General features: G+C 49.7%; 1 long non-coding RNA gene across 4 annotated transcripts in view; it reads right to left on the reverse strand.

The window, feature by feature from the left end:
* The window catches only part of LOC138247281 (uncharacterized), a 66,136-nt gene extending 50,703 nt beyond the window's left edge, over positions 1-15,433 (reverse strand). For 3 of the 4 annotated variants that reach the window (XR_011194407.1, XR_011194406.1, XR_011194404.1), the window contains exon 1: positions 15,369-15,426. This is a non-coding gene — a long non-coding RNA (uncharacterized lncRNA). Of the gene's footprint in view, positions 1-15,368 lie in introns of all 4 variants that reach the window. The other variant, XR_011194405.1, reaches the window with a different exon arrangement.
* Between the last annotated feature and the right edge of the window lie 11,110 nt (positions 15,434-26,543).

Raw genomic sequence — 26,543 nt, forward strand, 5'->3', positions numbered from 1 at the left:
AGACCTCAGCCAGATTATGTTGTGACTTTAAAGACTCATATTGACTAGCAGGCTGTATGTCACCACACTAGACTGAGGAATAATAGTGGGTAAGAGACAAAGAGCCCACACAAACAGTTGTAGACTACAGTTCTAAAAAAGACTATTATTTTGCCACACTATGTTCTATCTTGCGTGTGATGTTTAATTAAAAGACAAGTATTAAATGGAACATTTGTTGTACACACACGGGCAGTAAATATGAACACACGCTCAATGACTTAACCCCAGACCAATAGGTTTTTTATATAGAAAAATATTCTTCTCTTAATTTACTTTAGAACCACAAGATTCTGAATTCAAGTAAGTACATAAATTGTAAGGTACTTGGCATAAGCAAATATAGAACTTGGAATGAAAACAGTAAGGTACACAGTTCTGGCAAATATGCAAATAACCTATTTTAAAAGAGGACACTGCAAAATTCAACAGTTCCTGTAGGAGGTAAGTAGAAGTTAATTTAGCAGGTAAGTAAAGCACTTACAAGTTCAGTCTCCAGGGCATAGACAGCCGACTGTTGGGGGTTCAAGTCAACCACAAACACCCAGCACCAGCAACACAGGGGCGGTCAAGTGCAGAGGTCAAAGTAGCATAGGCGCTTATGGAGAAAAGGGGTGCTCCGGTTCCACTCTGCTAGCAGGTAACTACCTGCGTCCTCTGGGAGCAGACCCGGGGAGTTTTGTATAGCACTGGGTTGGGGGGTGTCCCAAACAGGCGCACAGGGCCAGCCAGGTGCAGTGTGCAAAGTAGGTGTCAGGTTTTGAATAGAAATCAATGGAGGGACCCAGGGGGCATGGGGTTCTTCTTGGACCAGCCACCGACTGGGCTAGGATGAGGGACGCCTGCTGGTCACTTCTGGACCGGTAGTTGGTTCCTCTTGGGCCTTGGGGCTGCAGGGGCAGTGCTTCTTCCAGGCGTTGGGATCTCTGTTACCAGGAAGTTGCGGTGAGGGGGAGCCTCTGGATTCTCTCTGCAGGCTTCACCGTGGGGATGCAGGGAGATTGTCTCAGGGTGGCCACGTCGTTGGAGTCACCTGGGGGTCCACGCTGCAGTGTTGGTTTCTCTGGACACAAGCTGGGGGCGTTGGTGCAGAGTGGTGGGGACTCACGCTTCAGGAGTGAGGTGGGTGTCACTTTAAAGATGGTTTCTTCCTTGTTGTTTGACAGAGCCCATATCCACTAGAGTTTTTTGGTCCTTTGGGTTGAAGGGCAGTACCCCGAGTCGGCAGAGGTCGCTGGTCCCGCAGGATGCGTCGCTGTTGCAGGTTCTTTGAGTCTGGAGACAGGCAGGTAGGGCTGGGGCCAAGTCAGTTGTTGTCTCCATCTTCTCCACGGGTATTTTGAGGTCAGCAGTACTTTAGGTTTTCAGGAAATCTGAAATCCTGGGTTCAAGGTCGCCCATAAATACTGAGTGTAGGAGGGTGTTAGGGCTGGAGGGCAGTAGCCAATGGCTACTGACCTTGAGGAGGGGGTCACTACAGCTCTGGTCAACTTAGGGGTGGAACTGGCTGAGGGGGTGACACATCCTTGTTTTTCTCATTATCTCCGCCGGACTTTCCGTCCAAAGTTGGGGCTGTGTCCAGGGGGCGGGCATCTCCACTAGCCAGAGTGCCCTGTGGCAGTGTAACACGAAGCCTGAGCCTTTGTGGCTCACTGCTAGGTGTTACTGTTCCTGCAGGGGGAGGTGTGAAGCACCTCCACCCAGTGCAGGCTTGGTTTCTGGCCTCAGAGAGCACAAAGGCTCTCACGCCAGGAGGTCAGAAACTAGTCCCTCTGTGGCAGGCTGGCACAGACCAGTCAGTCTTGCATTGAAGGATTGGGTAAAATACAGGGGGCATTTCTAAGATGCCCTGAGTGCATTTTGTAATAAATCCAGCACTGGCATCAGTGTGGGTTTCTTATTTGGAGAAGTTTGATATCAAACTTCACAGTGCTCAGTGTAGCTATTATGGAGCTGTGGAGTTCGTTTTGACAAACCCACAGACCATGTTCTTAATATGGACACACTATATTTACAATGTCTAAGAATGGACTTTGACACTGTAGGGGCATATTGCTCATGCAGCTATGCCCTCACCTGTGGAATAAAGCCGTAAGGCAGGGTGCATTAAGGCCTGCTAGAGGGGTGACTTACGTATGCCAAGGCAGTATTTGGTGTGCATGCCATCCTGAAGGGGATGCCATGTCGACTTTGCCTTATTATCCCCACCAACACACACCAACTGCAATGGCAGTGTGCCTGTGTTAGGTGAGGGATGCCTTAGGTTGGCACAACACATGCTGCAGCCCTTAGGGATCTTCCCTGGTCACAGGGCCCTTGGTACCACTGGTACCTTTTGCCAATCAATCATTAAATTTATAAAGCGCGCTATGTACCCGTTAGGGTTTCAAGGCGCTGAGGAGGGGGAGGGGGGAGCAGCTGCTATCGGTCGAAGAGCCATGTCTTGAGGAGTTTCCTGAAGGTGAGGAGGTCCTGGGTCTGGCGCAGGGAGGTCGGCAGTGAGTTCCAGGTCTTGGCGGCGAGGTAGGAGAAGGATCTGCCGCCGGAGGTCTTGCGTTGAATTCGGGGAGCGATGGCGAGGGAGAGGTTGGCAGAGCAGAGTTGGCGGGAGGGGACGTAGAAGTTGAGTCTGTTGTTCAGGTAGGCGGGTCCGGCGTCGTGTAGTGCTTTGTGCGCGTGGGTGAGGAGTTTAAAGGTGAGCCTCTTGTCCACGGGGAGCCAGTGGAGGTCCTTCAGGTGGTGGGAGATGTGGCATCGGCGGGGTATGTCGAGGATCAAGAGGGCGGATGCGTTCTGGATGCGTTGGAGTCGTTTGATGTCTTTGCTGGGATGCCTGTGTAGAGTGTGTTACCGTACTCAAGTCTGCTACTGACAAGGGCCTGAGTCACTGTTTTTCTGGTTTCCGTCGGGATCTACTTGTAGATTCTGCAGAGCATGCAGAGGGTGTTGAAGCAGGAGAAGGAGACTGCGTTGACCTGTTTGGACATGGTGAGAGCGGAGTAGAGGATGAAGCGAGGTTGCGTGCGTGGTTGGCAGGAGTAGGTGGGGGACCCAGTACGGTGGGCCACCAGGAGTCGTCCCAGGCCGAGGGGGAGCGTCCGAGGATGAGGACTTCCGTCTTATCGGAGTTTAATTTCAGGCGGCTGTTTCTCATCCATTCGGCAATGGATTTCAGTCCCTCGTGGAGGTTGGCTTTGGCGGTGTGTGGATCTTTAGTAAGGGAAAGGATGAGCTGGGTGTCATCGGCATAGGAGAGGATGCTGAGGTTATGCTGACGGGCCAGCTGTGCGAGGGGTGCCATGTATACGTTGAACAGCGTTGGGCTTAGCGAGGAGCCTTGGGGGACGCCGCAGATGAGGTTGGTGGCTTCGGAGCGGAAGGGTGAGAGTCGGACTCTCTGGGTTCTTCCGGAGAGAAAAGAGGAGATCCAGTTGAGGGCTTTGTCTTGAATTCCGGCTTCGTGGAGACGAGTTAGTAGGGTGCGGTGGCAGACCGTATCGAAGGCGGCGGATAGGTCTAGGAGGATGAGGGCTGAAGTTTCGCCGTTGTCTATTTGCTGTCTGATGTCGTCTGTGGCGGCAAGGAGTGTAGTCTCAATGCTGTGATTGCGTCTGAATCCGGATTTAGAGGGGTCTAGGGTGGAGTTGTCTTCGAGGTAGTGGGTGAGCTGTGCATTGACGATCTTCTCGATGACCTTCACTGGGAAGGGGAGAAGGGAGATCGGGCGGAAGTTTTTGAGGTCATTGAGGTCGGCCTTAGGTTTCTTGAGGAGGGCTTGGATATCGGCGTGCTTCCAGCTGTCCGGAAAGGTTGCGGTGTCGAAGGATAGGTTGATGATCTTACGAAGTTGGGGGGCGATGGTGGAGTCGGCTTTGTTGTAGACGTGGTGTGGGCAGGGGTCTGAGGGGGATCCTGAGTGGATGGAGTTCATGGTCTTTCGGGTTTCGGCTTCATCTACGTGGGTCCAGGTGGTGAGGCGGTCGGCGTGGGAGTAGTTGTTGGGGGTGGGGTCTGGCGGAGGTGTGGTGTTGAGGCTGTCGTGGATGGCGGCGATTTTCTGGTAGAAAAAGGTGGAGAGTGCGTCGCAGAGTTTCTGGGATGGTGGGACGTCGTTGGCGTTGGGTTTGGAGAGCTCCTTAACGATGCAGAAGAGTTCCTTGCTGTCGTGTGCGTTGTTGTTCCGGCGTTCTGTGAAGTGGGAGCGTTTGGCGAGTCGGATAAGTTGGTGGTGCTTGCGGGTGGCTTCCTTGTGGGTTGCGAGGCTGTCGGGTGTGCGCCCGAGAAGCCATTTTTTCTTGAGTTTCTGGCAGGTGCGTTTGAAGATGATCAGTTCGTCTGTGAACCAGGCTGCTTTTTTCTTTTCTTGGTTGACGGTGGGCCTCTTGAGTGGTGCGAGGGTTTTGGCGCAGTTGAGGATCCACTGTTGGAGGTTGATGGCGGCGGAGTCCGGGTCGGTGGGGTCGGACGGTGGGTTCTTGGCGAGGGTGCTGGTTAGTTGGTCTCCGGTGACTTTTCACCAGCGGCGGTGTGCCGGTAGTGGGGAGCGGTGGTGTTCGGTGTTTTTCTTGAATGTGAAGTGGATGCAGTGGTGGTCGGTCCAGTGGAGTTCGGAGGTGTGGCTGAATGAGATGTGGTTGCTTGCAGTGAAGAGTGGGTCTAGGGTGTGACCGGCGATGTGGGTGGGTGTGTTGACCAGTTGTCTGAGTCCGAGGTTGGAGAGGTTGGTGGTCAGTGATGCGCTGTTGGCGTCGTCGTTGTTCTCCAGGTGGAAGCTGAGATCTCCCAGGAGGATGTAGTCCGTTGAGGCGAGGGCGTAGGTGCTTGCGAGGTCGGAAATGGTGTCACTGAAGGGGGCTCTTGGTCCTGGAGGTCGGTACCAGGGACTTATCTGTGTGCGAGGGGTGTCCCAATTTGGGGAAATAATGGTACATTTTAACTGAAAGAACACTGGTGGTGGGGCCTGGTTAGCAGGATCTCAACACACTTCAGTACTCAGTAGAGTCAGCATCAATAGCAGGAAAAAAGTGTTTGGGGTAGGTGGGGGTTGTGGACTGCAAAAAGGAGGCATTTTCCTACAGAGGGTGTGTAAGCTTGTTGAGGAGACAGCGTTAATTTGTTGTGTTATTTATAGAGAAGCCAAGGGTAAAGGCCAGGTTACGCAATTGGTTAATGTGGGCGGGGGCATTAACATGAGTGGGGGGGCCACCAGGAGTCGTTCCAGGCAGAATGGGGTGTAGGCAATCACAAGCATTTCTTGTCTGAGTTGAGCTTAAGGCAGCTGACGTCCATCCAAGGGCAGACTGCTCTCCTCCCATTGGGAAAATGCATCTTGGCTTGAGCAGAGTCGTCCGACATGGAGAGGATCAGTTGGGTGTCATTGTCGTAGGAGACTATCTTTACCTCGTGTTTGATGATCTTAGCGAGCGAGCCATGAAGAGGTTAAAAAGCTTCTGGCAGTGTGTGGATCCTTGGGCTACTCTGCAGCAAGTGTCTAAGTTCTGATTTGAATGGTGGTAGTCTGACCCTCTGTGTTCTTCTGGTGAGGAAGGACCAGATCCAGCTCAGGGCTTTGTCTCAGATGCCAGCGTCGAGCAGCCTGTCACAGAGGCTGAAGTGGGAGACTGTCTAGAATGCAGTAGAGAGGTCTAGAAGGTTGAGTGCGGCAGTGCCTACGCTGTGCAGTATGATGCGTATGTTGTTGGTGGTGGCCAAAAGTACAGTTTCGGTGCTGTGATTGCTTCCAGATCGGAAATGGGAAAGTTCTAGGATACGGTGTCTCTCGAGGAACTCTACGAGTTCCTAGTTGATGGCTTTTTCCGTTACCTTGGCTGGGAAAGTGAGCAGAGACATGGGTCAGTAATTCTTCAGCTCCCTAGGGTCGGCTTTGGGTTTCTTGAGTAGCGGGCGGATTTCTGCGTGTTTACAGTCTGAGGGGAATGTGGCAGTCTTAAACGATAGGTTGATGGTTCAGCAAAGCTCTGGTGAAATGATGGGAATGACAAGCTTGAGGATGTGATGAGGGCATGGATCTGAGGGTGCTCCCAAGTGGATGGAGTTCATTATTCTTTGGGTGTCCTCTACAGTAATGGTGGTTCAGCAGTTCGTATCTGGTGGGGGAGCAAGGTCCATGGTGCTGAGCGGTGAATGCGGGCTCTGTATGCTGAAGCCTTTGTAGATGTCCCAGTTCTTACAGTGAAAGAAGGTGGGGAAGATCGTTGCGGAGGTCTTGGGAGGGAGGGATGGATGAGGTTTCTGCCCAGCGGTTCGTGAACTCTTTGACAAGGATGAAGAGCTCTTTGATATTGCGAGTGCTGGTGTTGAGGCATGCTTCAAATGCAGCTTTTTGGGTGGCTCGTATGTTCTGGTGGTACGTTGTATTTTTGCAGGCGGTGCGGTTTGGTGGATTTGCGGAGGCTCCATTTACATTACAATCGTCTGCAGGCGCGCTTGGATTGATGTAGGTCTTGCGTAAACCACTTGGGAGTTTTGCTATGTAGATTCCATGCCAATTTCCTTAGGGGGGCTACATTGGCTGCACATTCAGAGTCAGGGCTTTAGTTTGCCTGCGGATTCATTGGAGTGGTTGACAGCGTTTAGTGATCTGTGCTTCCGTGACTATACCCCAATGTTTGCCAGGGGGTTAGGGAATGTGGTGGCGTGCAGTGTTTGAGTGGGTTAAGTAGATGCACTTGGTCAAGCCAACAGTGTTTGGAGGTGTGGATGAAGGTGAGGTTGTCCCCTGCTGAGAGAATGGCGTAGAGGATGTGAAGGGGTTTGTGGGTAGGGACGATGACTAGTTGTTTGATGCCGAGAATTGTGGGGCCGTACAGGATGTTTGATGTATTGGGGGTCATTGAGGGTATCAAGCTGTAAATTGAGATCACAGAGTGGGATGTAACAGGAGGAAGTGAGTGCTTGGAGAGGCAATGAGGTTGACAATGTCTTGTAAAGACTGGGGTTGAGGTGCAGGTGGCCTGTAGATGAGGGTGCCACGTAGGAAGGTGTTTCGGTTGGTCAGGATGTGGAAATGTAGATGCTCATGCGTTGACAGAATGTGACTAGATGATGAAAGGCGGAGGTTGTTCTAGTAGATTATGGCAATGACACCTCCAGGAAGGTTGGCTCTGTCCTTGTGTATGATTTTGTAGTTGTGCGTAATGGCCGTGGCAATGTCCGTGGTAGCTGCAGGGGTGATCCAACTCATAGCGAGATGGTGACGTCCAGAGCTGCTGAGTCGAGGTCTCAGACTTGTAGTGCATGCTTGATGAGGGAGCATGTGTTAAGAAGCAGTGAGGAATCATGAGGTGGTACTTGGGAGTATGCTGGAGCAGGCGCAGCAAGAAAATGATCGATGTTTGTACATGTGGTCAGCTTGGTGGCATGCTGATGATCTTATGGGGTTTAGGGCACGTAGAGTGCTTGCGTTAAACCAGCAGAAGGGGTGAGAACCAGGGTCCCTGGTGCTGGCTGGCGTCCATGCACAAACAGGCTTCCCTGTGGCGCACTAGCGTGGCGGCCGTCGTTAAGGAAGAGAGGTATGGAGGCGGTGGTCCAGCGATAAGGAGGTGGGAGAAGCGCTTTGCATGGGGTGGGTGGGGATGCTGGGACACCACCATTGCGGGGTAAACACAAGAGGGAAAAAACGAGAAAAGGACAGAAAAGCAGCAAGTGAAAGGGAAAAAAAGGTCCAATTATTATGCCCAGTGGTGCCTCTGAAATGGGGGAGACTTAAAAAAGAGGCCTTTGAAGAAAGTGCAAATAGGACAGGAAGTGCAGTGACTAGTTGCAGACTCGCTAAGGGGGATTACGCATCCATGTGTGGGAAGAATAGCCAGCCCATTTAGATGTGCCAGCTTCACCATTTCATCCTGCCCAGGGTGGGCCATCAGGATATTTATGATCCAGTCACACCTGAGCTCCCTTGGCGTGTGCCTGTCTGGAGGGAATGCACAAGAGATGATGCGTCACCCACCCAAACATGTAGACATGCCAGTAGGCAGTAAATATTTAAGAAAATAAAACGGCAAATTTATTAATGTGACATTTTCAGCCACACAAATTAATGTTAGACTTGACCATAAGTTGTGATTTTGAATTGCGAGTCCATAGACACCAAAGTCCAAATTTTGTTTTTTTCAATTCGAAATTAGACAGGCTGCTTTAAGGTAACCCTGATGTTAGCTTAAGTGAAAGTTAGGCCTTGCGGTGATGAAAGACAATTGTAATAGTTTTTGTATTACCACAACAGGTTAAAATTAAAAATACACGTCCAACTTGCCCCTGCCCTTTGATCTGTCCCAGGCCCACTAAAGGGGTTACATATGTTTTAAAAATAAAGGTTTGAACCTGGAAAGATTTAACTTGACAGATCAAAATGGAAGTTTAGAACTGCACACAAAGACTCTGGAATGACAAGCAAGTTATGTTGACCTACTACTTGGGATGCGCAATCATTACTGTGGGCGCACTAGTAGCCTTTAATTTACAAATCCAGGGCATAGGTAAGTACAATTTATTAGGGACTCATAAGTAAATGAAATATGCCAACTGTGTTAAGCATACATCACCATATTTTAAGGCAAGAGCGCATGCACTTCAGCACTGGTTAGTAGTGGTAAAGTGCTCAGAGGCCCAACAACAAGAAAAAGTCTGAGAAAGAGTAGGAAGGCCAACATTTGGGGGTGAACCTTAAGAGAAGGACATTTGACAATAAGCAAAACGCAAAATACATACAGATATTGTATTTGATTCTCATTTTTGAACCACTGTAACAATATGTCCTACAGAAAAAAATATAAACTGAGCAGATAGGATAGATGCTCGTACAAAATACCAGTAGACTGGACTAACCAATTAACTGAAAGAAGAAATTGACTGCCCATACACAATTAAGTTCAGCTGCTAACTGTACATCAACTATATTAACAGGGGAGCTATACTATATGTGAGTTATACTAAGTATGATGATGTACCTCAACTAACCAGTACCTCACCTACTTATCTCAAATGTCCGTAATACAAATGAAGGTCATTCTTCTTTCCATGAAAGAAACAGTAATGGGGCAGATGTCAGACAATACAAGATTGTATAGATCCTCTGAAAAATGGCCATTTAATTTTAGAATCTTTGAGAAACACTGCACTGGTCGCCACCATACTCTACACCACTCTACTCTGTACTAATACATTCTGCACCAATACACTCTATTCCACTGTATTATATGACACTGCTCTGTCCCATGCCACTGTACTCTACGCCAGTGCACTCTAAACAACTGCACTGTATGCCGCTGCCCTTTACTCTGCACCACTGTTCTCTGTGCCACTCCACTGACACTACAAAACTGCACTCTATCAATCAATCAATCAATCAATCATTAGATTTATAAAGTGCGCTATGTACCCGTTAGGGTTTCGAGGCGCGGGGGGGGGCAGCTGCTATCGTTCGAAGAGCCATGTCTTGAGGAGTCTCCTGAAGGTGAGGAGTTCCTGGGTCTGGCGTAGTGAGGTCGGGAGTGAGTTCCAGGTCTTGGCGGCGAGGTAGGAGAAGGATCTGCCGCCAGAGGTCTTGCGCTGGATTCGGGGGACGATGGCGAGGGCAAGGTTGGCAGAGCAGAGTTGGCGTGAGGGAACGTAGACGTTGAGTCTGGTGTTCAGGTAGGTGGGTCCAGTGTCGTGTAGTGCCTTAGTGTGCGTGGGTGAGGAGTTTAAAGGTGATCCTCTTGTCCACGGGGAGCCAGTGGAGGTCCTTCAGGTGGTGGGAGATGTGACATCGGCGGGGTATGTCGAGGATCAGGTAGGCGAATGTGTTCTGTATGCGTTGGAGTCGTTGGATGTCTTTAGTTGGGATGCCTGTGTAAAGTGCGTTGCCGTAGTCGAGTCTGCTACTGACGAGGGCTTGGGTCACCGTCTTTCTTGTTTCTGTTGGAATCCACTTGAAGATTCTGCGGAGCATGCGGAGGGTGTTGAAACAGGAGGAGGAGACTGCGTTGACCTGTTTGGACATGGTGAGAGCGGAGTCGAGGATGAAGCCGAGGTTTCGTGCGTGGCTGGCTGGGGTGGGTGGGGGGCCCAGGGCGGTGGGCCACCAAGAGTCGTTCCAGGCCGAGGGAGAGCGACAGAGGATGAGGACTTCCGTCTTGTCGGAGTTTAGTTTCAGGCGGCTGTTGCTCATCCACTCGGCGATGGATTTCAGTCCCTCGTGGAGGTTGGCTTTGGCGATGTGAGGATCTTTGGTCAGGGAGAGGACGAGCTAGGTGTCGTCGGCGTAGGAGAGGATTCTGAGGTTGTGCTGACAGGCCAGTTGTGCAAGGGGGGCCATGTAGACATTGAACAGCGTTGGGCTGAGCGAGGAGCCTTGGGGGACGCCGCAGATGAGGTTGGTGGCTTCAGAGCAGAAGGGTGAGAGTCGGACTGTCTGTGTTCTGCCGGAGAGAAACGAGGAGATCCAGTTGAGGGCTTTGTCTTGGATACCGGCTTCGTGGAGGCGATTTAGTAGGGTGCGGTGGCATACCGTGTCGAAGGCAGCGGAGAGGTCTAGGAGGATGAGGGCTGAAGTTTCGCCGTTGTCCATTTGTTGTCTGATGTCATCTGTGGCGGCGAGGAGTGCAGTCTCTGTGCTGTGGTTGCGTCTGAAGCCGGATTGGGAGGGGTCTAGGATGGAGTTGTCTTCGAGGTAGTGGGTGAGCTGGGCGTTGACGATCTTCTCGATGACCTTCGCTGGGAAGGGGAGGAGGGAGATCGGGTGGAAGTTTTTGAGATCGTTGAGGTCAGCCGTAGGTTTCTTGAGGAGGGGTTGGATTTCTGCGTGCTTCCAGCTGTCCGGGAAGGTAGCGGTGTTGAAGGAAAGGTTGATGATCTTGCGGAGTTGGGGGGCGATGGTGACGTCGGCTTTGTTGAAGACGTGATGTGGGCAGGGGTCAGAGGCAGATCCTGAGCGGATGGAGTTCATGGTCTTTAGGGTTTTGGCGATGTCTACGTGGGTCCAGGTGGTGAGGCGGTCGGCGTGGGAGGAGTTGTTGGGGGTGGGGGTCAGGGGGAGGTGAGGTGTTGAAGCTGTTGTGGATGGCTGCGATTTTCTGGTAGAAGAAGGTGGAGAGATCGTCGCAGAGTTTCTGGGATGGTGGGACGTCGTTGGGGTTGGAGAGCTCCTTCACGATGCAGAAAAGTTCCTTGCAGTCGTGTGCGTTGTTGTTAAGGCGTTCTGTGAAGTGGGAGCGTTTGGCGAGTCAGATCAGTTGGTGGTGTTCGCGGTTGGCTTCCTTGAGGGTTGCAAGGCTGTCGGGTGTGCGCTCGAGGATCCATTTTTTCTTGAGTTTCTGGCAGTTGCGTTTGGAGGTGATCAGTTCGTCTGTGAACAAGGCTGGTTTTTTCTTTTCTTGGTTGACGGTGGGTCTCTTGAGTGGTGCTAGGATGTTGGCGCAGTTGAGGATCCATTGTTGGAGGTTGATGGCGGCGGAGTCCGGGTCGGGTGGTGGGTTTTTGGCGAGGGTGCTGGTTAGTTGTTCTTCTATGGTGACTTTTCCCCAGCGCGGTGAGGTGGTAGTGGGGTGCGGTGGTGTTCGGTGTTTTTCTTGAAGGTGAAATGGACGCAGTGGTGGTCGGTCCAGTGGAGTTCGGAGGTGTGGCTGAAAGAGATGTGGTTGCTTGCAGAGAAGAGTGGGTCAAGGGTGTGACCGGCGATGTGGGTGGGTGTGTTGACCAGTTGTCTGAGTCCGAGGTTGGAGAGGTTGGTGGTCAGAGATGCGGTGTTGGCGTCATTGTTGTTCTCCAGGTGGAAATTGAGGTCTCCCAGGAGGATGTAGTCTGTTGAGGCGAGGGCGTGGGTGCTTGCGAGGTCGGAGATGGTGTCGCTGAAGGGGGCTCTTGGTCCTGGAGGACGGTATATGAGGGTTCCTCTGAGGGTAGTGTTGGGGTCCGTGTGGATCTGGAAATGAAGGTGTTTGGCTGTCTTGAGGGTGTCTTCCGTGTGGGTGTGGATCTTGAGGGTGGATTTGTGGGCGATGGCTATCCCTCTACCGATTCCATTGGTGCGGTCTCTTCTGGTGCTCTTGTAACCGTCAGGGATGGCGATGGCGATGTTTGGGGCCAAGGAGTCGTTCCACCAGGTTTCGGTTAGGAAGGCTACGTCTGGGGCGGTGGTGTCGAGCAGGTCCCAGAGCTGGATGGCGTGCTTTCGTGCGGAGCGTGTGTTGAGGAGGATGCAGTTCAGGTGGTTGGTGTTGGTTGTTGTAGGCTTCGTTGTTCTGTTGCAGGTGAACTTGCAGGTGCGGCAGGAGAAGGGTCCTTTGGTGTGCTTCGGGGTGGCCTGGAAGCAGGCTGTGGATGGGGCAGGGTTGAGGGCGAGGAGTTCGCTGGCCGAGTAGCGAAGGCTGGGGATGCGGGCGTGAAGACCAGGGGGGGTGGCGCTGGGCGCAATCCAGGAGCGGACACGCAGCGCCAGCCATTAAGAAGGGAGGGGGGAGGGAGGGAGGAGCAGCTGGGGGGCAGGAGGAAACGGTGAATGGGGGCGGGGCCGCAGGGAGGCAGTGGCAAGGGTAGATCGGCAAGGGGGAGCGCCCAAGGGGCGAAAAAAACAGGGGAAAAAGCAAGGCACAAACAGTAAGGATAAGTTCAAAAACAGTCACAAAATACAATTCTGGCACAAATTACAATCGGGGTACAGCAATCAGAAGGGGCACAACGGGGGCAGAAGCGCAAGGAGGCAAGGCGCTGAAAAAAGAAAAAAACACTTACAGGACGGCGAAAAGCGGCACACGGGTCAAGTGAAGCTTAAACAGAGCACACTAGACACCAGGGATGAGACGCAGGAGGATGCCTGCGGGTGGAGGAGGGCCTCGAACACACTAGCAGCAGCGTGGGCGGGGGTCAGGGGCACTAGACAGCAGGGTGGTGCTGTGGACGTGGGGGCCGATCTCTAGACCTAAAGCAGGTCAGAGGTCGCTCACTCGCGACGCGCAGCGCCAGCCATTAAGAAGGGAGGGGGGAGGGAGGAGCAGCTGGGAGGCGGGAGGGAGCGGCGAATGGGGGCGGGGCCGCAGGGAGGCAGCGGCAAGGGTAGATCGCAAGGGGGAGCGCCCAAGGGGCGAAAAAAACAGGGGAAAAAGCAAGGCACAAACAGTAAGGAAAAGTTCAAACACAGTCACAAAATACAATTCTGGCACAAATTACAATCGGGGTACAGCAATCAGAAGGGGCACAACCGGGGCAGAAGAGCAAGGAGGCAAGGCGCTGAAAAAAAGGAAAAAACAAACACTTACAGGACGGCGAAAAGCGGTACACAGGTCAAGTGAAGCTTAAACAGAGCCCACTAGACACCAGGGATGAGGCGCAGGAGGATGCCTGCGGGTGGAGGAGGGCCTCGAACACGTTAGCAGCAGCGTGGGCGAGGGTCAGGGGCACGAGACAGCAGGGTGGTGCTGCGGACGTGGGGGGCGAGCTCTAGACCTAAAGCAGGTCAGAGGTCGCTCACTCGCGACGCGCAGCGCCAGCCATTAAGAAGGGAGGATCAGCTGGGGGGCGGGAGGGAGCGGCGAATGGGGGCGCGAGGGGGGCAGGCTGCAGGGAGGCAGCGGCAAGGGTAGATCGGCAAGGGGGAGCGCCCAAGGGGCAAAAAAAACAGGGAAAAAAGCAAGGCACAAACAGTAAGGAAAAGTTCAAAAACAGTCACAAAATACAATTCTGGCACAAATTACAATCAGGGTACAGCAATCAGAAGGGGCACATCGGGGGCAGAAGCGCAAGGAGGCAAGGCGCTGAAACAAAAAGAAAAAACACTTACAGGACGGCGAAAAGCGGCACACGGGTCAAGTGAAGCTTAAACAGAGCCCACTAGACACCAGGGATGAGGCGCAGGAGGATGCCTGCGGGTGGAGGAGGGCCTCAAACACGCTAGCAGCAGCGTGGACGGGGGTCAGGGGCACGAGACAGCAGGGTGGTGCTGCGGACGTGGGGGGCGAGCTCTAGACCTAAAGCAGGTCAGAGGTCTACACCACACTATTCTTTACTACTGCACTCTATGCCACTACACTGCATCCTATGCCACTGCACTCTAGGCACTATACTCTGCACTGCACCACTCTACGCCACTGCACTCTGCAACAAGTCTACTCTGCACTCTATGACACTGCACCACTCTGCATTACTGCACTCTCTGCCACTCTATTGTATGCCACTCTATGCTACTCTACCACATGCCACTGCACTCTAAACTACACTGTACACCACTACCTTCTACTCTGCAACATTGCACTCTCCGCCACTGTACAGCAATTTACTCTGTACTACTGCATTCTACGCTACTGCACTCTATGCCACTCTACATCAATCCACTCTACGCAACTGCACTGTACAGCACTATAATCAACTCTGCACTGCACCACTCAACACTACGCCACTGCACTCTCTGCCACACAAGTCTACTCTGCACTCTATGCCACTGCACCACTCTACACTACTGCACTCTGCCACTCTATTGTATGCCACTCTACTCCACTCTACTTTGTCCCATGCCACTGCACTCTACGCAAATGCACTCTAAACAACTGCACAGTACCCCACTGCACTGTACTCTAAATGAACTTCACGCCACTATGCCACTAACTTATAGCCATGCTAAACAGCAGCCACTCTGGTCAAAACACATTGGCAAAGCCAATAACTTTTGCGTAGACAAGACCTATTGGCTTTGCCAATGCCTGTTAGTACTATGAGGTAGGATGTCCCTGAAAGAACTGTGAATGTGTAAGTCCTTGTTTTAAACATGCAACTGATGCCTCGTCGGGGGTAGTAAATGTTATATAAATACAATTACATCATAATATAGGCTGCTACAAAATGTGCAAATACATTCCAGTTAAATTTAAAAAAAAGTGTTTTTCAAATACAGATTTGATTAATATATAGTTTATACCTAATACTAACATTATTTATAACAGTCTAATAAAACCACACACTCCACAGCTCACCTTGGAACACCATTACAGTATCTCTCTGAAAGAAAATATCTTTGCTATTAGAAAACTTCAAGTGACTCCTTTGGTTAAAGTCAATGCAGGTTTTCAATCCCCTTTATGTTTGCAGATTTACCAGTTGCCCACGTTTGCATTTCTTCAGGGAAGGAGACCCCCTGGCAAGAAGGCAGTGTCTTATTTATTTAGTGCTCACAAAATGCGTGCGGCGTCCCGAGCTGCTTCTAACGGCCCAATGAGGTGCCGTGACGCAGCTCGGGAACAGGTAACTAGTAGAAGGGCAGTGACACAAAAGAAAGTTAGTGAAAGAGGAAAGCCGAGATTATATATATAGAATATATAATCGGCACGAGTACTGACCTTAAAGAAGGGGTAGCGCCGCTCCGACGAGTCTGTAACGCGGTACTGCTGCTCCGACCGCAATCTGTTGTGCCCCTGGCAATGCCGACCGTTAAAATGAAAAACGCGCATGTGCATGCGCGTCATCCGCGATAAAAATTCAAAGCGCGCATGCGCTTCCGAAGTGCCCGTTGAGGGGAGCAGTTCCAGACGGCGAAATTGACCAAATCGCCGGTGCGCATGCGCACAGTTGTGCGCATGCACACATAATAGAGCCGACCCGATTCGGACGGGGAGCGGCTAAAGATAGAACACCGGCTCCTCTTTCTTCAGCCTGGCCGTGGCTGTGATCCTCTGGAAAGCAGTTCCTGTTTGTGCCCCGGGGACACTGCCAGAAACTCTCCTGTGCCCTGGGGGCACTTTGGCGAGCTCGCATCAGCTGCGCTCGGTTACTCCTCGGCTGATGGTTCTTCCTTCCTTCTCCTGCACTGTGGAGCGGAAGGCACAACAGCGCTCACCAGGCGCTTTGGAGCAACACACTCAGCGCTCACCAGGTGCTTTAAGAAAAAAAGTTGCAGGGGCCAGAGCACCCAGACCCTAGAGACCACAAGAATGGAAGCACAGGGCGGTAGGGACCTACAAACAGACCAACGTAATGGATTGCAGTCAGGCAGTTCCTCCTAGTAACCCAGCAGGCCACAGGTCAGCACAACAGCAGCAGTCCAAGGCAGTTCTTGGTGAGTCCCTCCAGCAGTATTTTGTGCCCAAGTTAATAATCCAAAAGTGTCTCTCCAACATGGGGAAAATCCCCTGTACTTATACTCAGTTTTTCACAAAGCTGTAAAAGTGAGCTGAAGGGGCAGGGAGTGACTTTAAATGGATCGAAGAGACCTTAGATGGCTTCAGGATTACGCTGCCTAAGTGTTCCGTGTTCCCACATTTAATTGTAGCAGCCACGTGTTTAAGATAAGGGCTTTGCGCATCAGCAGATTTTTATTTACAAGTTAAACACTGACCCCGCCTCTCCTTCTCAGCCCAGAAAGATCATTCAATATGCAGATGCAGCTCTGACACCTCCACCCTCCCTAGTACAAACAGTATGCACAAAGCCCAGCTTTCACTCTGTCCCAGACATGGATTGGAGTCAAGCTGCAAAACACCAGAGTCATAAGCACAGAGAAATGCTCACTTTCTAGAAGTGGCATTTCTATAATGGTAATAAAAAATCCACCTACGCCAGTAAGCAGCGTTTCTCACTACCATTACAACCATACCACACATGTCTACGGTACCCCTCATAGATTAGACAATACCCCCTAGACCAGTGGTTCCCAACCTTTTCACATTTGTGGACACCCACTTTATTATTACTGGAACCCAGGGACCCCCACTGAATCATTATTGGAATCCAGGGACCCCCTACTAAGCCATTACTGAAAGCTGGGGACCTAATTAGGTAATATTAGTTTGTTTTCTGAGCAGTCGCTGACCCCCTGAGGAGGCTTTGCGGACCCCCAGGGGTCCCCGGATCACAGGTTGGGAACCACTGCCCTAGACATAAGCCAGGGCATTTCCAATGCAATCCTATGAGCAAGGCAGCACTCACAGCTGTGAGAAACCACATAGGCTGTTTGTCACTATCAGGACAGGCCACACAACTGGGCACATGTCCAGCCTTCTACATACATTTCATTTAGATGGCAGGTCCCTGTAGCAGTAAACTGTGCACGCAGGCCCTGCGCTACCAGGCCTGAGACAGGTTTGAAAGGCTACTTCTGTGGGTGGCACAAGCAGCGCTGCAGGCCCACTAGTAGCATTTAATTTACAGGCCCTGAGTATAGAGATACCACTGTACAAGGGACTTACAGGTAAATTAAATGTGCCAATTAGGTGTAAGCCAATCATACCAACTTTAGAAGGGAGAGCACCTGCACTTTAACACTGATCAGCATTGATAAAGTGCTCAGAGTCCTAGAGCCAACAACAAGAGGTCAGAGTTGGAGGAAAGAGGCACACTGTTTGGGGATGACCCTGCAAAAAGGGCCAAGTCCAACACAAACCAAGCAGAGAAATTAGATAATTCATTCAGTAGGTTGTTTTTGTTTTTGTTTGGTAGCAGCTCCAATGACTATCTGCCTCTTATAGCTGACAAAGACCTGCTTTTATTCTCCCCTGTGACTTCTAATGAGAGAAACATGAGCATTCAGTTTACTGAAGACCAAGAAAACAGACAGGCATACTTTGTTGGCCACTAGCCCCAGGTGTGTAGTTTTGACATTTTTGCAATTCGGAAGCTCAATTTTTCTTTGTGTGTTCACACATTTCAAGAGCGGTTCGTGTTCCAGTTTTGATTCAATTTTCATTTGCTAATAGGAAATGTTGCTGTCCTCTACTATTATTGTTAGTTCACCGTCAAATGTATTACTACAAGCAGCACTTATATTTATTTTGCCCATTTTAAATAGAGCACTTTACATGAGCACCATTTACATTACACAAGGACACTTACATTTCTTGTAGGCACAGGGAGATTAAGGGCCTCACTATGACTTTGGCGGTTGGAAAGACCTGACCACCAAAGCCACGGGGAGGAGGCTGCCATCATGCCAATGGCCTACCCCCAGTCGTATTACGACGTTTCCGCCTGGTTTGAGCGGAAACAGTGCCACAGCATTGGCCTTGGCTGTCTGAGGCCAACACTGTGGCACAACAGCACTCTAGGAAAGACTAGTGCGCATTCCGAGGGTTCTGGCGGGGGGGCCTGCACTGCCCATGCCAAAGGCAGTGCAGGGGCTCCCCTGTGGCCCTCAACACTGACTTTTTACCAGCCTTTTCATGGTGGGAACCCATAGATCCAGAGCTTCATGGAAAAAATATACATCTACTCACACACTCACTCACCAAGCCTGTGTGGGTATATGCAGCCCTAATGTAGCTATAACTTGCGCACTCCCCATGCACAGTTTTTCTTCAATAATTTGACTGCTAATGTTTCATCAATATCTTTAATGTCGTTATCGACGTTGTCATGAGTGCTGTAATATTTGGGGTAATTAGCAGTGCATGGCGCGGGCACTACTTGTAGTTATCTTAGGGTATGATGTATAGTTACTTGAATAATTTCTGTGGTTTTGTGCAAGTAAATTTAGACCCTAACTTTAAGGTCCCTTTAGCCTTTGATTTGTTAAGTGAATTTCTAGGTTCTTTTAACATTCTCTTTCCACACTAATGTCCCTGTCACCTTTTGTTTTTTTCAGCGAATTTCTATGTGTTTTTTTAACATAAAGTAATTTTAATTACTATATGTTAATCTAACCCCTGCCATGCACAGCCTTTTGCCGTGCCCGGCGGGGTTTGGCTGCAGGTCCTGGCCTTCAGCCAAGGCCCTATAACCACCCGTCCATGCACAGCAGATATTTGCTGCAGGGCCTGGACTCAGGGTGGCCAGCCCCTGTAACCACCCAACCCATGCCATGCCCAGCCTTCAGCCATGAACAGTGAGAGTTAGCCACAGGGCCTGGCTGCAGGGCCTAGTCTTGTAGCCAATCCCCAGTAGCCACCCAAACCCAAGCACAGCCTTCAGCCTTGTAATCTTTGATTTTTTCAGTGAATTTCTGTGTTTTTTTTAACATAAAGTAATTTTCATTACTATATGTTAATCCAACCACTGTTGTGCTTGTCCTTCAGCTGTGTCCGGTGGGGGTTGGCCAAGGCCCTATAACCACCCAAACCCACGCCTGTGCGAACTTTGGCCGTGCAGGCTAGCCCTCCGACCAACCCCCTATAATCACCCAACCCCACATCGACAAAATGACAGCCACAACTTTCCCTGTCAAGTTGTGGCCAGCCAAGACTGTGTGAGTGTGTGTGTGAGTGGGTGTGAGAGGTAGTGGCTGGGTGTGAGTGTGGGTGTAAGATGGTCTGTCTGGGTGTGAGAGTGTGTCTCTGGGTGTGAGAGTGGGTATGAGAGTGTTTCTCTGGGTGCGTGGGTGGGTGTTAAGAGTGTGTGTGTGTGGGTGTGAGAGTGTCTGGGTGTAAGGATGCTATGAAAGTGTTTGGGTGTGGAATGAGTGTGACAGTGTTTGTCTGGGTCTTTGAGTGGGTGTATCAATATATATATATATATATATATATATATATATATATATACATATATATTTTTGATGTTTCATGAAATCCGTGGATCCAACTGCAGATTTACAACTGGGGCCTCGCTGAGCCCCCAGGTTGGATCCGCGGATCTTGAAAATCTTCAAAAAAAGTTAATTTCACACATTTTAACAACACACTTTATGGTTTTACCCCATTTATATTCCCCCCTTTGGGGTCAGGGACTCTCTACCCTGAACTCTTCCAAATTGCAGCCAACATTTGAGCCACTGGGACCGTTTCTCCAATCAAACTAAATGGCCTGTCAAACAGGCCCTGCTGTCAGAAAGCAGAGTTTTAATCTGTGTGTAGGGAAGACCGATGAAAACATTTTTCCAGCAAGCAGGGAGCTGCTATTAAAAGTAGCTTCTTGCTTGCTTGAGCAATGGGACAGTGGGGGAGGCCTTGAGGCTCCCCCCACGATCCCAGATAGCCCGTAAAGGACAGATAATAAAACAAAACATTCTGGTGGAATAGCGGGTGGAGGCTTTAAGGCTTCCCCTGCGGTCCCAGATAGCCCGTAAAGGGCAAATAATAATAAAAAAAAAACATTCTAGTGGGACCTCGAGGGAGGCCTGGAGGACCCCCCTCCCATGGTCCCAGATAGCCCGTAAAGGGCTGAAAAGTGAAAAAATAAAACAAAAACTATAGTGTTATGGTGAAGGTCACAGTCCTTCAGTCACTCACACTACCAGTCACTCAATCAATGCAGCCACTCACAGACTCACTCATTCACCAATACAGATACTTATACATCCACTCAATCTCCCATACAGCAACTGACTCAACCACTAACTCATCCATGGACCCACTCACACAGCCATCCAACCACTTACACTCACTGGATGATGTCATCAATGATATCATTTGAGATTTCATGAGTGATGTCACTGACTATGTCATGAGTGATGTAATATGTGAGGTAATAAGCAGTACATTACGCAGACGCAAGGAATAGTTAGCTCAGGTAACTATACCTGCTGAATTTCTATGGTTTTTTATGTGTGAAATGTGAACCTAGCTATACCGTCCCTGTAACCTTTGTTTTTTTCAGTGATTTTCTCAGATTTTTTTCAATTATATTTCCTAACTATAATGTACCTTTGTTTTTTCCAGTGAATTTCTAAGGTTTTCTAAATTTTATTTCCTAACTACAACATTACTGTAACCTTTGTTTTTTCAGTGAATTTATAAGGTTTTTTTATTTGTATTTCCTAACTCTTACATCCCTGTAACCTTTTTTAGTGAATTTATAAGTTTTTTTGAGAATGTTATCTAGTAAGTACAACCCAAAGCGTTTTAAAGAGTGGGTGTGTGACTAGCTGTATAGGTAGGTGAGTGGGTGTATGAGTAGCAGTATGGGTCTGGTAGAGGGTGTGTAATTGTCCGTCTGGAATTCAGAGTGGATACATGGATGTGTGAGAGGGTCGGTGTGTAGGAAAGTACCATCTTGCCTGGCATGTTACCCCCATTTTTCACTGTATATATGTTGTTTTAGTGTATGTGTCACTGGGACCCTGCCAGCCAGGGCCCCAGTGCTCATAAGTGTGCCTGAATGTGTTACCTGTGTTATGACAAACTGTCTCACTGAGGCTCTGCTATCCAGAACCTCAGTGGTTATGCTCTCTCATTTCTTTCCAAATTGTCACTAACAGGCTAGTGACCAATTTCACCAATTCACATTGGCATACTGGAACACCCTTATAATTCCCTAGTATATGGTACTGAGGTACCCAGGGTATTGGGGTTCCAGGAGATCCCTATGGGCTGCAGCATTTATTTTGCCACCAATAGGGAGCTCAGACAATTCTTACACAGGCCTGCCGCTGCAGCCTGAGTGAAATAATGCACACATTATTTCACAGCCATTTTCACTGCACTTAAGTAACTTAGAAGTCACCTATATGTCTAACCTTTACTTAGTAAAGGTTCGGTGCAAAGTTACTTAGTGTGTGGGCACCCTGGCACTAGCCAAGGTGCCCCCACATAGTTCAGGGCAAATTCCCCGGACTTTGTGATTGCGGGGACACCATTACACGCGTGCACTACACATAGGTCAATACCTATGTGTAGCTTCACAATGGTAACTCCGAATATGGCCATGTAACATGTCTAAGATCATGGAATTGCCCCCTCTATGCCATCCTGGCATTGTTGGCACAATCCCATGATCCCACGGGTCTGTAGCTCAAACTGCCAAACTGCCTTTTCAGGGGTTTCACTGCAGCTGCTGCTGCTGCCAACCCCTCAGACAGGTTTCTGCCCTCCTGGGGTCCAGCCAGGCTTGGCCCAGGAAGGCAGAACAAAGGACTTCCTCAGAGAGAGGGTGTTACACCCTCTCTCTTTGGAAAAAGGTGTTAAGGCAGGGGAGGAGTAGCCTCCTCCAGCCTCTGGAAATGCTTTCATGGGCACAGATGGTGCCCATTTCTGCATAAGCCAGTCTACACCGGTTCAGGGACCCCTCAGCCCTGCTCTGGCGCGAAACTGGACAAAGGAAAGGGGAGTGACCACTCCCCTGAACTGCACCTCCCCTGGGAGGTGCCCAGAGCTCCTCCAGACCGCTGCCATCTTGGGAACAGAGGTGCTGCTGGCACACTGGACTGCTCTGAGTGGCCAGGGCCAGCAGGTGACATCAGAGACTCCTTCTGATAGGCTCCTTCAGGTGTTGCTAGCCTATCCTCTCTCCTAACTAGCCAAACCCTCTTTTCTGGCTATTTAGGGTCTCTGCTTTGGGGAATTCCTTAGATAACGAATGCAAGAGCTCATCAGAGTTCCTCTGCATCTCTCTCTTCACCTTCTGCCAAGGAATCGACTGCTGACCGCGCTGGAAGCCTGCAAAACTGCCACAAAGTAGCTAAGATGACTACTGCAACTCTGTAACGCTGATCCTGCCGCCTTCTCGACTGTTTTCCTGGTGGTGCATGCTGTGGGGGTAGTCTGCCTCCTCTCTGCACTAGAAGCTCCGAAGAAATCTCCCGTGGGTCGACGGAATCTTCCCCCTGCAACCGCAGGCACCAAAGAACTGCATTACCAGTACCCTGGGTCTCCTCTCAGCATGACGAGCGAGGTCCCTTGAATCCAGCAACTCTGTCTAAGTGACTCCCACAGTCCAGTGACTCTTCAGTCCAAGTTTGGTGGAGGTAAGTCCTTGCCTCCCCATGCCAGACTGCATTGCTGGGAACCGCGTCTTTTGCAGCTACTCCGGCCTCTGTGCACTTCCGGCGGAAATCCTTTGTGCACAGCCAAGCCTGGATCCATGGCACTCTAACCTGCATTGCACGGCTTTCTAAGTTGTCCTCCGGCGGCGTGGGACTCCTTTGTGCAGCTTCGGGTGAGCACCATTTCACTCCTCTTCATAGTGCTTGTTCCGGCACTTCTGCGGGTGCTGCCTGCTTCTGAGGGGGCTCCTTGTCTTGCTCGATGACCCCTCTGTCCCCAGACGGAATTGGCGACATCCTGGTTCCTCCTGGGCCACAGCAGTATCCAAAATCCCTAACCGTATGATTTGCAGCTAGCAAGGCTTGTTGGCAGTCTTTCTTCAGGAAAACACCTCTGCACAACTCTTCACGACGTGGGACATCCATCATCCAAAGGGGAAGTTTCTAGCCCTTGTCGTTCCTGCAGAATCCTCAGCTTCTACTGCCTAGTAGCAGCATCTTTGCACCCACAGCTGGCTTTTCCTGGGCACCTGCCCATCTCCGACTTGCTTGTGACTTTTGGACTTGGTCCTCTTGTTCCACAGGTACCCTCAACTGGAAATCCATCGTTGTTGCATTGCTGGTTTGTGTCTTTCCTGCAGAATTCCCCTATCACGACTTCTGTGCTCTTTGGGGAACTTTAGTGCACTTTGCACTCACTTTTCAGGGTCTTGGGGTGGGCTATTTTTCTAACCCTCACTGTTTTCTTACAGTCCCAGCGACCCTCTACAAGGTCACATAGGTTTGGGGTCCATTTGTGGTTCGCATTCCACTTTTGGAGTATATGGTTTGTGTTGCCCCTATCCCTATGTGTCCCCATTGCATCCTATTGTAACTATACATTGTTTGCACTGTTTTCTAAGACTATACTGCATAGTTTTGGTGTTGTGTACATATATCTTGTGTATATTTGCTATCCTCATACTGAGGGTACTCACTGAGATACTTTGGCATATTGTCATAAAAATAAAGTACCTTTATTTTTAGTATATCTGTGTATTGTGTTTTCTTATGATATTGTGCAAGTGACACTAGTGGTACTGTAGGAGCTTCACTCGTCTCCTAGTTCAGCCTAAGCTGCTCTGCTAAGCTACCATTATCTATCAGCCTAAGCTGCTAGACACCCTATACACTAATAAGGGATACCTGGGCCTGGTGCAAGGTGTAAGTACCCCTTGGTACTCACCACAAGCCAGTCCAGCCTCCTACATTGGTTGTGCAGCGGTGGGATAAGTACTTTGCAACTACTTACCACTTTTGTCACTGTACTTTTCATAAGAGAAAAATATACAAAACAAGTTCAGTGTATGTACACCTAACCAAAAAGTTTTGCATTTCCTCTTTTTACTCTTTTCTAAGTGCTGAAAAGTACCTCTAAACTTTCTAAAAGTTCTTAAAAAGTTTAAAAAGTTTTTTTATTTGTCTTTCATTCCAAAAGTTCAGAAAAACTTTTTCTTCACTTTTTCTATCACTTAAACACTGTCTAAAATGTCTGGCACAGGCCAAACTGTTGATCTGTCCAAACTTGCTTATGATCACCTTAGCTGGAAAGGAGCAAGGAGTCTCTGCATAGAGAGAGGTTTAAGTGTAGAGAAGAATCCCCCCAGAGAACTGTTGGTTAACATGCTTATAGAACAGGATAAGGCCAAAGGGGCCCACTCTGTTGAAAAAGTAGCTAATGTTTCACAATCTGATCCAGGGACTCCCCTAGAAAAAGATACAGGAAAGAAACTTCCTAGCCTGCCCCTAACCAGACAGCCTAGCATAGTTGGAACTGATGTAGAGTCACACCATACTGATCGTGTGGTCTCACATCATAGCAAGAGTATTCCTTCTCACCATAGTAGAAGTGATGTTTCTGTTAACCAAGCTGTTAGGATGCCTTCTGTTAGGAACAGGTCTCCTTCTGATCATTCTCAACATACTTCTGTTTCAAGGAATGTCCCTCCCACCCACCCTGATGACAGAATGTTAGAAAGGGAGCTCAATAGATTGAGAGTGGAACAAACCAGACTGAAGCTCAAGAAGCAACAGCTGGATTTAGATAGACAGTCCTTAGAAGTGGAAAGAGAAAGACAGAAATTGGGTTTAGAAACCCATGGTGGCAGCAGCAGTATTCCCAATAGTCATCCTGCAAGAGAGCATGATTCTAGGAATCTGCACAAGATAGTTCCCCCTTATAAGAAGGGGGAAGACATTAACAAGTGGTTTGCTGCACTTGAGAGGGCCTGTGTTGTACAGGATGTCCCTCAAAGGCAGTGGGCTGCTATCCTATGGCTATCATTTAGTGGAAAGGTTAGGGATAGGCTCCTTACTGTGAAAGAAAGTGATGCCAATAATTTTACAGTTCTTAAGAATGCACTCCTGGATGGTTATGGCTTAACCACTGAACAGTACAGGATGAAGTTCAGAGAGACTAAAAAGGAGTCTTCACAAGACTGGGTTGATTTTGTTGACCATTCAGTGAAGGCCTTGGAGGGGTGGTTACATGGCAGTAAAGTTACTGATTATGAAATCCTGTATAACTTGGTCCTGAGAGAGCATATTCTTAATAATTGTGTGTCTGATTTGTTGCACCAGTACTTGGTGGACTCTGATCTGACCTCTCCCCAAGAATTGGGAAAGAAGGCAGACAAATGGGTCAGAACAAGGGTGAACAGAAAAGTTCATACAGGGGGTGACAAAGATGGCAATAAGAAGAAGGATGGTAAGTCTTCTGACAAGGGTGGGGACAAATCTAAAAATGAGTCTTCATCAGGCCCACAAAAACACTCTAGTGGGGGTGGTGGACCCAAATCCTCTTCTAATCAAAACAAAGAAAATAAACCATGGTGCTATTTATGTAAAATAAAAGGCCATTGGACAACAGATCCCAGTTGTCCAAAGAAAAGCACCAAGCCTCCCACCACTACAACCCCTACTGCTACACCTAGTGTTCCTCCTAATAGCAGTGGTGGTGGGAGCAAACCTACTAATAGCCAATCCAAGGGAGTAGCTGAGCTCACTATTGGTAACTTAGTTGGGGTTGCTCTGATTAGGGAGACCACAGAGGCTGTGTTAGTCTCTGAGGGGGCTATTGATTTAGCCACCTTGGTTGCTTGTCCCCTTAACATGGATAAGTTAAAGCAACTACCCCTAATAAATGGTGTTGAGGTTCAGGCCTACAGGGACACAGGTGCCAGTGTTACAATGGTAATAGAGAAACTGGTCCACCCTGAACAACACCTACTTGGTCACCAGTACCAAGTAACCGATGCTCATACCAACACCCTTAGCCACCCCATGGCTGTTGTGAATCTCAACTGGGTGGGGGGGGTTACTGGCCCAAAGAAAGTTGTGGTTGCCTCAGAATTACCTGTAGACTGTCTATTAGGGAATGATTTAGAGACATCAGCTTGGGCAGAAGTGGAGTTGGAGGCTCATTCAGCAATGCTGGGCATTCCAGGGCATATTTTTGCTTTGACCAGGGCTCAGGCCAAAAAGCAAAAAGGACAGGGTGACTTGGATCCTGGAACAATGGACCAAGTGCTCCCTAAAGCTAGGGCTAGTAGAAGTAAAGCACTACCTACTATCCCTCCCTCTACAGTGGATTCTACTTCTGAGGAAGAAGAATTTCCACCCTGTGCAGAACCTACACCAGAGGAGCTGGAAGCAGACACTGCTGAGCTTTTGGGTGAAGGGGGGCCTGCCAGGGAGGAGCTGAGTGTGGCACAGCAGACCTGTCCCACACTAGAGGGTCTAAGGCAGCAAGCTGTCAAACAAGCAAATGGGGATGACAGTGACTCTCACAGAGTTTACTGGGAGGACAACCTCTTGTACACTGAAGCAAGGGATCCAAAACCTGGAGCTG

This window comes from Pleurodeles waltl, chromosome 7 (assembly GCF_031143425.1).
Source record: "Pleurodeles waltl isolate 20211129_DDA chromosome 7, aPleWal1.hap1.20221129, whole genome shotgun sequence".
NCBI classification, from domain to species: domain Eukaryota; kingdom Metazoa; phylum Chordata; class Amphibia; order Caudata; family Salamandridae; genus Pleurodeles; species Pleurodeles waltl.